The sequence below is a fragment of the Bubalus kerabau genome, chromosome 3, assembly GCF_029407905.1.
Source record: "Bubalus kerabau isolate K-KA32 ecotype Philippines breed swamp buffalo chromosome 3, PCC_UOA_SB_1v2, whole genome shotgun sequence".
NCBI lineage: Eukaryota > Metazoa > Chordata > Mammalia > Artiodactyla > Bovidae > Bubalus > Bubalus kerabau.
Window position 1 is genome coordinate 72,331,553 of NC_073626.1, and position 12,281 is coordinate 72,343,833.

General features: G+C 35.6%; 1 long non-coding RNA gene across 1 annotated transcript in view; it reads left to right on the top strand.

The window, feature by feature from the left end:
- LOC129646226 (uncharacterized) overlaps positions 1-7,745 on the top strand; it is a 59,757-nt gene extending 52,012 nt beyond the window's left edge. The window contains exons 3-4 of the long non-coding RNA XR_008711779.1: positions 4,576-4,723; positions 7,635-7,745. This is a non-coding gene — a long non-coding RNA (uncharacterized LOC129646226). The remainder of the gene's footprint in view (positions 1-4,575; positions 4,724-7,634) is intronic.
- Positions 7,746-12,281: the final 4,536 nt, after the last annotated feature.

The window sequence follows — 12,281 nt, forward strand, 5'->3', positions numbered from 1 at the left end:
TTAGTAGCAGCAGCAGCAGCATCTAGGTCAATCCTATCTTTGTTACTTTTGCTTCTAGTGCTGCAGGTTTAATTCATTCACTGAGTGACCATCAATTTGCCTTTCAGCATTACATATTATCCTCTATTTTTGCTATTTTCACTGTATTTTACTGCACTTTTCTTGACAAAATAGCTGTTTAGAAGAGTTTTTCAAAAATTATTATCCAGGTGCTTGTGCTTTTATTATTTTCTGGGCTTATTATCCTGTGATCAAAGAACATGCCCTGCACAACTTCCACCCTTTAACGTGCACTTCAGGGAAATCTTGAAGCTCCAAGGACCGCTTTCAGCTTTTACACTCCACTCAGATGTGATATTATGTCCACCACATGGACAACAAACAACGATCCATTTCATTCCTCTGGGAAATTCAAGGACGCACAAAGGATCTAGGCTTAGTGTAGAAAAGGGTGATTTCCTTGCAATTTGTCTTTAGGACAAAGAGGCTGAAAAGAACAAGTTTAAGGATTTTTTCCCCCATGTTGTTTTTTATCCTGCGGTTAAATATTCTAAATCAGCTGGTATTCAGAAGTTATCTTTCTGGGTCTCCTCTGCTGGCTTTGTTATTTGTCAATACTACTATCTGATCAATTTGTAAACTATCTTGAGAAAATGTAATTCTCATCACCATACATATCTTTTTTTAAAGAGTAATTTCTCCCTTATATTTGATTAGTGTTACCATTCACAGACCATTGTGATTAAGTCTTCAGCACAATCTCTAAGCCATTTTTGTACTTCTATATTTTAATCCTATGTTATCCTGCATATAAATATTAAGGTTTGCCAGCTTCACTACTGAGTGTAACTATATTAGTGTGCATGCTGTTACTCAGCCTTATACCTCCTCCTGTAAATTGTACTCTGGGATACTTTTTGTGTCATATGTACATGACAAGATTTGATTTAAAAGTAAGTCTCTTGGAAGAGACAGTTGCATTGATTTCAATACTCACCAACTCGTCTTTCCTCGTTCTTTTATTCTGAATTTTGATTCATTCTGGCAGTGTATTGATTATATTCAAGTACTTTTTTCCTATGCAGTACTTTTTTCCAAATGAGCAAATTATTTCCCTTTCTTTTTAAAATTTAAATGATCTAAAAGTTTTGATCTTAAGTGCTCCTTTTTAATTTTGTCTCAGTTTCATTCATGTCTTTTTCAAGGACTTTGACAAGAGACATTATTATTAATTTTATTGTTACCCACCATGACAGATTTCACTGTTAAATTTACACTTAATTTTCCAAGTAAAAAACACATTTTTTCTTTACAAAAGAATTTCTCACTTCATTCTCCACCCCCCACAAAAAAAGGGAAATTTCCATACTTTCTTGGCCTTTGCTCAGACTATTTAATAAATTGTGCTTTCAATATTAGATTTACAATAATTATCTGTATTACTCTAACAGTTGCATTGATTTCAATACTCACCAACTCATCTTTCCTCATTCTTTTATTCTGAATTTTGATTCATTCTGGCAACGTGTTGATTATATTCAAGTACTTTTTTCCTATATAGTACTTTTTTCCAAATTAGCAGTACAATGAACATCAGAGAATCCTTTTCTGTTACCTTCACACCTGGAGTAAAGAAATCCTGAACTACACAATCCTGTAGACACTGTTCCATTCCAGCTGGCATCTAATGTGCAGATGAAGATCTTCAGACTTGAGCCCTTTTAAAAATCAAGGTTTCTTCTATTAAACTATTTTTTTTGTTTAATTCATCTTGCCTTCTTTGGGAACATCTATTACTCAAAGGATAAATCTTCAGTATCAGCCTTTTGTATCTCCACCTTTTCTCTCAATATAGTCATGTGTCGGTGCTTTTGGTTTATTGTAATTTATTTAAGTTGCAGAATTCCTTAGAGGAGAGCTTATTAAGCACAGTTTAGAACACTGATGAAGACAGCTTTAATCTGGTTGATAACAAGTTGGGGGAAACCCTTCTTTCTTCCCTTTGCTGGTTCATGAGAACCCATAAGGTTCTGCAATCAGTGTGATAGTTACTGTTCTTCATTATGGGTTAGATTTTCTTTAATCTGTGACTATTTGCTATTTCTGACACAACTTTTAATTTAGCTTCTCCCTATCTTTTCCTTCTTTCTCCCTCTTCTCGTGTTCTTGTCATCATAATGCCCTGTTGTACCTGGGCAGGAGCTGACGCAGGTATTTTCTAATACTTCCTGCTTTAAATGTATTGGATGGATACAGAAAACCCTTTATTCTAAATGCCTCAGACTACTGCTGTTCTCTTACACTGCAGGAGTGTCTGTTTCATTAGCCTCATGTTGATACTATTTAATACATTAAGAAACCAAAACTTTAAATGATGTGTAAGACAAATACAAACATGCATAAAACATAAAAAGCACAACTCAAAAAGCTTATCAAAGTTATCACCACACTGATCCAGACAGACAAGATCACCAGTATACCATAAGCCCCCTTTTATCCCTCTGTGACCCCTCTCCAATGAATTCTGCTTAAGTTTTGTTTCTGAACCCTTTCACAAGTGGGAATCATATGGCATTTTCTTTTGTTGGTTCCTTGGTCAGTATGTTTATAAGATTCATCCAAATTAATACATGTAGCAAACAAGTTAGCTCATTTCCTCACTATAGAGTACTTCACAGTATCCATTCTGCTGATGGACATCAGGGGTTGCTTCTACTTTGAGCTACCATAAAGTTCATGTCTTCGGTACATATATTTTCTTATCTTTTCTGGATACACACGTTAGCAGTGGAACTGGTGAGTTGAGGGTAGATGTATGTTTTAACATTAACAGGTATTTGTCAAATATTTCTTAAGCGGTTGAACCAATTTACACTCCCATCAGCAGGTTATGAGAGATCCTGTTGCTCCACATTCATACCAGCATCTGGTATTGCTGATACCTTAATTTTTGCTGCTCTTACCAGTGGAGGGATATCTTACTGTGGTTTTAATGTTTCCTTGATGACTAGCATTACTGAGCATTTAACTGATTTTAAAAAGATTCAACTTACATTAAATGTCGAAATAAAAAATGTTTTAATGAGAGAATGTTTTAATGTTTCTTCACGAAGACTAAAGAATTTACCCAATCCTCCCTTCCTCTGCCAAAAGAAGACAACTGCAACCCTTTCTTGGCCTTCTTTTGTCAGGTGCCAGTAGCGTAACTCTCTTGCTCATATCTCAATGAGGACACATTTAGCCAGGCTGATTTCAGAATTGGCAGACCACAGGGACTGCTTTAAGCTCTTTCAGAGTTCACTAAAACGCTGATGTAATATCCAGCACATTGTCTGAAATATCAGGCCCATTCCACTTCTCCAGGAAACGCAAGGATGTCTGTAGATCTAAGCTTAGGGTGGAAAAGGCTAAGGGATTTTCATGCAATAAGACCAAAGTTCTTAGGATAGAGGATGAGTATTAAAAAAAATCCTGCTCTAAGTGTTCTAAATCTGCTGATGGGCGGAAGGTCTTTCTGGGCGGCTTGCGCTGCCTTTGTCATTCAGCACTGCTCTTCCGGTCAAAGGTGGGATCTCTTCCACAACTCTCTCCACCCCACGGTGAATGTCTGCTGTGGTTCTCTTGGTTAAGGAAAAGCTCCAAGACGGTGCGGCTTCAGGGCCACCAGTTAAGAAATGCAGAATGAGAGCCTTTTCTGATGGGACTCTCAATAGCTATCTTAAATTATTAGTATAGCCTTCTTATACACAAGTTAATAAGGAGTGTTAGAAGGTGGGAAGCTAAGGTATCATCTTGTTTTACGTGACAAGTTGTTTCAATGTGGGATTTGAGTCGGCTATTAAATAAAATGCACATCTTTACTGCTTTATAGTAAACATTTCTCCTAGTATCTACTATTCTTACCAATGTATCTACTTATTCTTATCTATTCAAGTTTCTATGAATGATACCAATTTTTTTTTCTTAAATGTTTTCAAGGGTATTCTTGCAGAAAGTTGGGAGAAGGGGGTTGCAAGTATTTGTTTACACAGCCTTTATTATTTTATGTTCTAGATGAGGAAACAGGCCTCAAAAGGCCATGTTGCTATCACACATGAAATACACTCTTGGGAGAACTAAAGACAAAGATATTAACAAGACTCAGAAAACATGATACATTGCTATATTACAAGTAACTCAAAGCTATTAAACAGAAACTGGGTATTATTTCAGGCACACTGCTAATCTTGCAGGATGTTGTAAGAAGATCTAATTCCATTCTATTTATTATTACTTACTTTGAGTCACTGCAGTAACGTAAGACTGGGCTGGGTGAAAGATGGGACCATATTACAGTGTCTACAGTTTCCAGATTTGGGGTTTAAGTGGTAGAAAGTGAACCCTGCTGGAGTTCTGATGAAAGGATTAAGCCAATATGGTACTAATAGGAGATGAACCCTCACAAGAGTTTGCAATGGTAAAGAAAAGATGGGTACTCTCTTCAAGTATACTTTTTCTTTGCCATTGTTGGTCCAATTTTGATACGGACAAAGCTGGTCAGTCAGTCAGTCCCCGTGCTCTCCTCCACTACTATAGGTTCTTCCTAAAGTCAGTCCTACAAGTAACAAATTGTGATCCCTTCTCTGCTGCTGCTGCCACTGCTGCGTCACTTCAATCATCTCCGACTCCGTGCGACCCCATAGATGGCAGCCCACCAGGCTCCCCTGTCCCTGGGATTCTCCAGGTAAGGTGATCCCTTCTCTACCTTCCCCCAAAGTCAATGGACAGTTACGGTTCTTAAATTACTAATGTACTAATGTGGAAGAAGAAGAAAATTTTTTTGTGCTTAACTGGGGCCCCAAACCAAAATAACAGTTTGTCGATGATGAAAGGAACATTATGTATTTTAATATATCAGATCTTCCTGTAAAGTAGTAGATCACTCTATTTAGGTGACTTTAAATCTCTTATTTTAGCATTAAAAAAAACCCCACAAAAATAAAAGAAACAAAATCCCTAAGAACTCTGTGCTAATAAATGCTGTGACCTATAAATTACTAACACTGGAAAACGGTATTATCTGAACAAGAAAATTACTAGTAACACCATTTACCTACAAGATCAGAAATGGAAAGAGAGGCAGGCAAGTTCAGAGTGTAGATTAACAGGAATATCTGTGGGTAAGCACTGTGGTTACCCTACTGTACCCAGCAGTTTCCCAATTACTTGTGAAAAACAGTACTTGCCTTTTCACACATTCCTGACTTTTGCATCTCAAACACCAATGACTTTCCTTAAACAGCCTGCTAAGGCCTTCCTCGCACCACTTCTGCAGCAATATGGTCGGAAAGGCAGTTTCTAGGTGCCACAGAAGCTGCAGTCTTGGTCAGCTTGCAGGTCAGCTAGCTCACGTGGACCTGGACGTTTAGATAGTGGCTACAACTCATATACAATGGTCACTGGACTTTCTTTTCCTGTGATAACCACTCATGTGGATTCTCACAGGACCTGTTAACTTTCTCACAGTGTAGTGGGACCTGCATATTCTCCTGAGGACAATTCTAACTAAATACAGCATGGTCATTGTAATGAATGAACTGCAATTTCATATTTTAACTAAATGTTTCTGTTTGACCCCCTAGCAATACCATACCTTCAGTTCATAGGATCCACTGTTCTTGAGTTACTGTTTCTAGAAAAGGAAATAATGCAATCCATTTATTAGAATTCAGATTTTAAAATGGAATTCTTACCTAGTAAGGATGACCATTATGTTTTCTCTCTTTACTGAAATCGTATGTAAAAATAACAGCCATGACTTTTACTAGAGCTTACCACTCACATATGGAAGAAATAAAACTTGCATGTGGCTGTATTGCTGGGTGAAAAGGCTATATAAATATTTCACTTGTTTCTGCCTTCACTGATATTTTGTTTTATGCGTTCATAAGAAGTTATTGACAGGTAAACTGCACTTAACATATCAAAAGATTTTTGGGGTGCACCAAAAAAACATTCATTTTATAAGATTCACTTTAAGATTATAGTAATACTCACATATGTAGACATGATTTCTGTACCCTTGTGATTATTCTACTTCAATTTTTTATATACTGATGATATCACCTTCAAGCTCTTTGCCATTTAAAAAGAAGGACACAGATTTAGGAACTTCTTCAGAGCCAAAATCTGATTCACTTATTAACATAATTCACTTCAAAATAAATGTAAATAGAAAATAAAATTAGGTAGAAGCTTTGAATGACATAAAGCAAATAATTACCATCCTTCAGAAACATCGAAAAACATCTGCCAATAGGAAAAAGCTGGCCTGACATTTTGCTATTTGTGAGATGGCTTGTGGTTTTCAATTTCTTATGGTAATTCATATTTATTGATAATAAATTGAGGGAAAGCAGATGCTTAATTCTAAAAAATGCTCGAGGTAAACAACTTGGCAACTTCTCAGTGTCTTACTTTTACAACAGTCCAACCTAAGGTCCAAATATGGACCCTCTTTAGGTCAGTATACCACAAAGTCAATGCCAATGACGCAGAGTCACTCAGAGGCCTTGTCAAAAAACCCAACCCAAACCTAACAGAATCAGTGTACCTGCATTCTAAACAAACACCTGAGGTGACTCTTGTAGACACCAAAGTTTAAGGACCACACAGCTCTAGACAATACAAATTCTAGCACGTCAGGCTCAATACCTTAGATACCACTGGAATGCTGCACTTTCTGAGTGGTGATTTTATCACCACCTAGTGGTAAGGTCTCTCATTTCTATCTTCTGTTCATTAATATTGACTAGGTTGAGAACACATTTCTGAGAAGGGTAAAATTTTGAGTAATAATTCCCTTAGTATTTTATATTAATTTTTAATCTAGGGTTGGATAAAAAAGTTAAAAAAAAAGGTATAAATAAAACCACACCATACCATATGAATAAAAAAGTTTATATTCCAGAAGAATCTTTCCTAAAAATTACTCCTTCTAATACTAGTGCCCTGTTTGTAGTATGCCTCTAAAAACACTTAATTCACAGTGCAAACTATGGTCTTTTTTAGAGTTACAGGGCTGGGTACACCAGCAAATTAAAGGCTCTGGAAGCTTCATGGTCAAAAAACCCTGTGAACTAATAACAACTGAACATTTCCTAAATATACTGGACCATGAAAATTTCTTTCCAAAAGAAATACTTATTGACTTCTTTCAAGACAATAGTGTTTCAAGGAACATAGCTTGGAACATGATGCTCTAGAAGCAGCAAATCTGAGAGCTGCTTTCAGTATGTGATTGACCATAAAAGATCTGACAATGAATTTACAAAAAAGTCTGATCAGGATTTATTTTAAATGTTATTTATTTTGCAAACCATATATTTGAAAGAGAAGTTTATTGATCTATATTGCTTAGCATTTTCTTTGAAATAAAAAAAAACTAATAAAAACCACACTTTGTTGGCAATTTTAGTAACCGACGTATGCATGGTATCAAAATGTCTATACATTTTATTCTTATACCAAAAGTGCAATTGAGAAGTAAACATTTAGGTGAAGACATAAGCACTAGATTATTAAATGCTATTTTTTAGGTTCTAGAATTTCCTCATTTTAAGAAAAATGTGACATTTTGGCTTTTAAACTTTTAGGGATCAACTGCAAGAGACAGGAGAGTGGCAACAAGGCTAAATGACTGAGAGGATTAAGATTAAATGCACATGGAAGCCAAAGTAAGGATTATTCGCTGAGGCATGCAATTGGGAGAGAAAACACAAGACTCAAGTCACACTGTAAAACCAATGAAGTGTTTTGCAGGCAGAGAACTATTATACCTTTTTTATTTTTTTAAGAATTTATATGAAGAACCCAAAGAAATAAACATAGACAAGGCACCTTACTGAAATCACGACTGTTTGCTGGAACTGGCTGCTGCTAAGTCGCTTCAGTCGTGTCCGACTCTGTGCGATCCCATAGAAAGCAGCCCACCAGGCTCCCCCGTTCCTGGGATTCTCCAAGCAAGAACACTGGAGTGGGTTGCCATTTCCTTCTCCAATGCATGAAAGTGAAAAGTGAAAGTGAGGTCTCTCAGTCGTGTCCGCCTCTTCGCGACCCCATGGACTGCAGCCTACCAGGCTCCTCCGTCCATGGGATTTTCCACGCAAGAGTACTGGAGTGGGGTGCCATTGCCTTCTCCAGCTGGAACTGGCTACCTCACCTTAAATGAAGAACAGAAAACTTGGAGGGCTGGAGGGTATATGATAGCTCCCATGTGAACAAGTAAAATAGCAAGAAATCAGGTTTTATGTCAATTATGAGGATTAACCAACATGCAATGGACTCAGGCAGTAGGGAGGTTCCTATTTTTACATTATTTAGATTAACCATCTGGAAGGAATATCTGGGGGAGAATTCAAGCATTAATCGAGTGGTAGAGCTAGATAAACTTCAAGAACCAATTTAATTCTAATCTGTGAAGATGGAACTTCATGTGCAGTAAATGAGTTTGGAATGAATAATCTATTGGCAATTAATCCCTAACTGTCTTCGGAAGTTTTTCATTTCTAAAGACGTCATTGGCTTTCTTTTTAAAATATGGCCTTTGGCTAACAGAAAGATACTTGGTTCAATTCTTGTTCAGTATGTCTTGTTAGGAAGATAAGACAGGATATTTTCTTATCTAAATTTGTTAAAATTACTGATTCAAAAAAAGGATTTTAAGTTTTTAACAGAGAGATGTCCAAGTATGAAATATATTATTACGCTTAGTGGATTTAATCTTTTCACTGTTTTTAATTTAACTCAGGATGTGAGAAGCATGAGGAACCAATTAAGTGGTATTTAACAACTGTATACCACTTAATGTCTTTTTTAAGGTGCCAAACTCTCAACTTTATACCTTTTTTGATACGTATCATTCATCTCAAGAGAAGATAAATTTTTTTTCTTGGATTTTCAAAATAGAAGCAGAAAAAGTTCCTAATTTTTAATCTTTTTTTGAAACGACTGTTCTTCCTATCATAGTTTGTTCTGAAAACTGCTTACATGTCATATTTTTGGAGCAGCCATTACATTTTATATTTATGAAGGAAAAATATCCACTTACCAAAGCCACTGGTATTTATTTAAACTTATTATCAACAATAACTTAAAATTATTCCTTATCACCTAAACTGCTATAAATCTTAAAAGATCTGTACAACATTACCAACAAAGTATTCTGGTATAACTACAAAAAAAAGTATAAAAATATTTCTAATGATATGTCTTTTAGCCCTTGCTTCAGAATAAGTGTTAAGGAGCCAATCTACATGTGTAGATTGATAGCAGTTACCATATTTCATTGAATCTCAGATGCAACTGACTGAAAAAAGCACTTTTATGTTCCACTAAGAGAGAAAGGGAAAAAAAAAAAAAAGCTGTCAATTATTTACTGATTGATATCATAATATTTACAATTTCTGAAGTGTAAAAATGTGAAAAAATGTGCATCTCAAAATCAATGAAATGTCATTTAATAAATTTCTAAACATTGTCTATTAAGTTTTTCTCATTCTTATCTTTCACATAAATAAGGCATGATTTAGTTAACCAAAGAAAACTTTATTTCTGCCACACGTAACAACATATTACTCTAAGAAACAACTACTATATTCGTTTTAGCATTAATGTGTGGTTGAAAAACACATGTCAACAATGCTACTCCCCAGACAAAACAATGCCGTGTACAAACTATCAGGTATGTGAAAAAAAAGCCGTCAACTGTCCACAGGGAGTGAGTCCAGTCACATTTTCAGTCAGTCAGCTGAGGGTTACGTCATTATTTAGTCTTTGTTCTGTAGAAAGAACACAACACAAGCATGAAAATCATCACCTGAAAGGAAAGAGCTGTTGTATATAGTATTCTTAAAATGTTAGTTGTTCCCTTATTTCAATATACCCAATATTACCTGCTTACTTAATCACAGATGCCCCCAAATAAGCAAAACTTACTGACAAGGATGATGCAAGTGGGTACTGAATTTTGAGAGGGAAAATGCATACAAAAATTATGCATGATTTGACGATGACAGCTTTGGGTTTTATTCCACACACCAGGCTGATTGAATGGGTGCTTGTATTTGTCTTCTTAACCATGAGTCCAACCAGAGCATGTATGCTAAAATATTTTGTTCTTTTAGGTAGCTAAACTCAATTAACCATAATTGTTCCATCATAATTGAGAAACAAGGATAAAGTTCAGAGGGATTTCCCTCAAAACAGTATGTCAAGATACAAAACAGAGGAAGTGAAAAAAGCAACAGTTGTACAAACTGTTTTATATAATTAAAAAAAGAAAGAAATGGACCTATAAACACACACACGCACATAGATCAGGATGCTCTAAAATAAAATAAAATAGAAAGAGAAACATATTTTGCACATCAGCTCTATCTCAAAATAGAACTCAACAACTTTCAAAGTGATATTCTTAGACCAGTTTCTTCTCCGATTTCCTAGGCACAATTCAGTTAATCTTAGGCTTATTTCTCAGAGACTAATTTCATTATGAAATTCATAGTAAATGAGGATTCAAAGCAAAAATAAATTAAAAAGCCGTGCTGCAACTGGAAGACATTCAAAACCAGTCCAGTTCATTATGTCCTACCATTTTCAACTCATCTGACCCTACTGAATATGTATAACCGCTCAACAAAGGGAAAAAGGATAGATTTGTATTTCATGACTAGTCATGCTGAAGAATACCACTTCCTCTAATTAGGGAACTGGATAATAAACATGTTATTTTAAAGTTTCATTCTCACACACCTGCTGGCCAGAAGGTGGTTTTGTACCATTAAACTTAATTTCTGACTGTTTTTGATGAGATGACATAAGAAGTTTGAATGAAGTCACCAATGCATGAGTTTTAGCTCACACTTGCAAAGTATTTAAAAATTTTATTTTATAAGGAATTTTGCCGACTCATTTTCTCTCAATAATCCCGTGGAGAAACTCAGCCTCAGAAAGGTGAAGATAACTGCCAAATCACCATTAAGTGTCAGAGATGGAATCCCAATTCCAGATCTTCTGATTTTAAGTCTAATATTCTCTATACTATATAAATAATTATTTTATAAATAGGCTCACTCACAGGAGTAATTTATATATTTTCCCTATATCAAGAAGTTAGTATTGTCCTCTTTTAAGGACAAAGAGTCTTTGAATAAGAGTCAGAATTACTACCTATATTTTGGAAGACTCACAGACATGAATAAGCAGGTCTGCATGCTATTTTAGAAGACAGCTTGTCTAAAGAGAATTCAGTTCTTAACATTTTATTTGTAAAGACAAAAAACTGCTTTAAGAAAGACTTGTTAATTCTTTTTCACTGGCAAATTTAATATTTCTACACTGTATGAAGTAATGGGAGTGGATTTTGTAACATTTGAAAATATTTCTAAATTGAGATATTTATAATGCCCCAATGGGCACTTTCTATCGATAAGTGCCTTCTGCAAGGAGGAAGTAATCATGTGACTTGCTTCATCCAAGGAAAAGTCATCTATAGTAAAGACCCAGACAATTCATTCTGATACTCGCCATTTCTCATAATTGGTCAGAAAAGAAAACTGCTTTCGAGCTAGTAACTTCAAACTGAATCGGATGTGCTTACCAGCTGCTGCAACTGGACCAGCAGTGGCCTTGGGAAGCAGGTGTGTGTGTGGGAACAGGGAAGCACTCAGCTTCCCCAGAAACTCAGAATTCATTTCCAGAATAAAAAAGTGAAAGAGTTGAACAATGATAACTTTTAATAATGTTTCCCCAAACTGCGGAGATGTGAACTGTCCTATATATAGAAATTTAGGTTTGATTTCTTAATAGTTAAAAAAAAAAAAAAGGGCACTCATAAAGCTGTATGTAGCATTATGTATAATTGACAAGAGCTTTTGGTAAATGTCAAGGTTATTTTTGAAAATACACATATGTACATGAATGTGTAGTTTTAATGCACTTATTTCTGAATGTGTACTTTTAATGTACTTATTCACAAATATGAGTCCAGAAAAATACCATTTAGGTCCAAAAAGATGCATTATAATTGACTCATGAACAACGTAGACATTAGGTGTGGTGACCCTCTACATAGCTGAAAATCTGCATATCACTTATTGCGAACCCTTTTATAAACGTGGATATTTCATACCCACGGTTCTATGTCCACAGATTCAACCAATCTTGGACCCAACCAACCTCAGATCTAGTGTTGTTATTACTTACTACTGAAAACATCCTTATGTCCAGTGGACCCATACGGT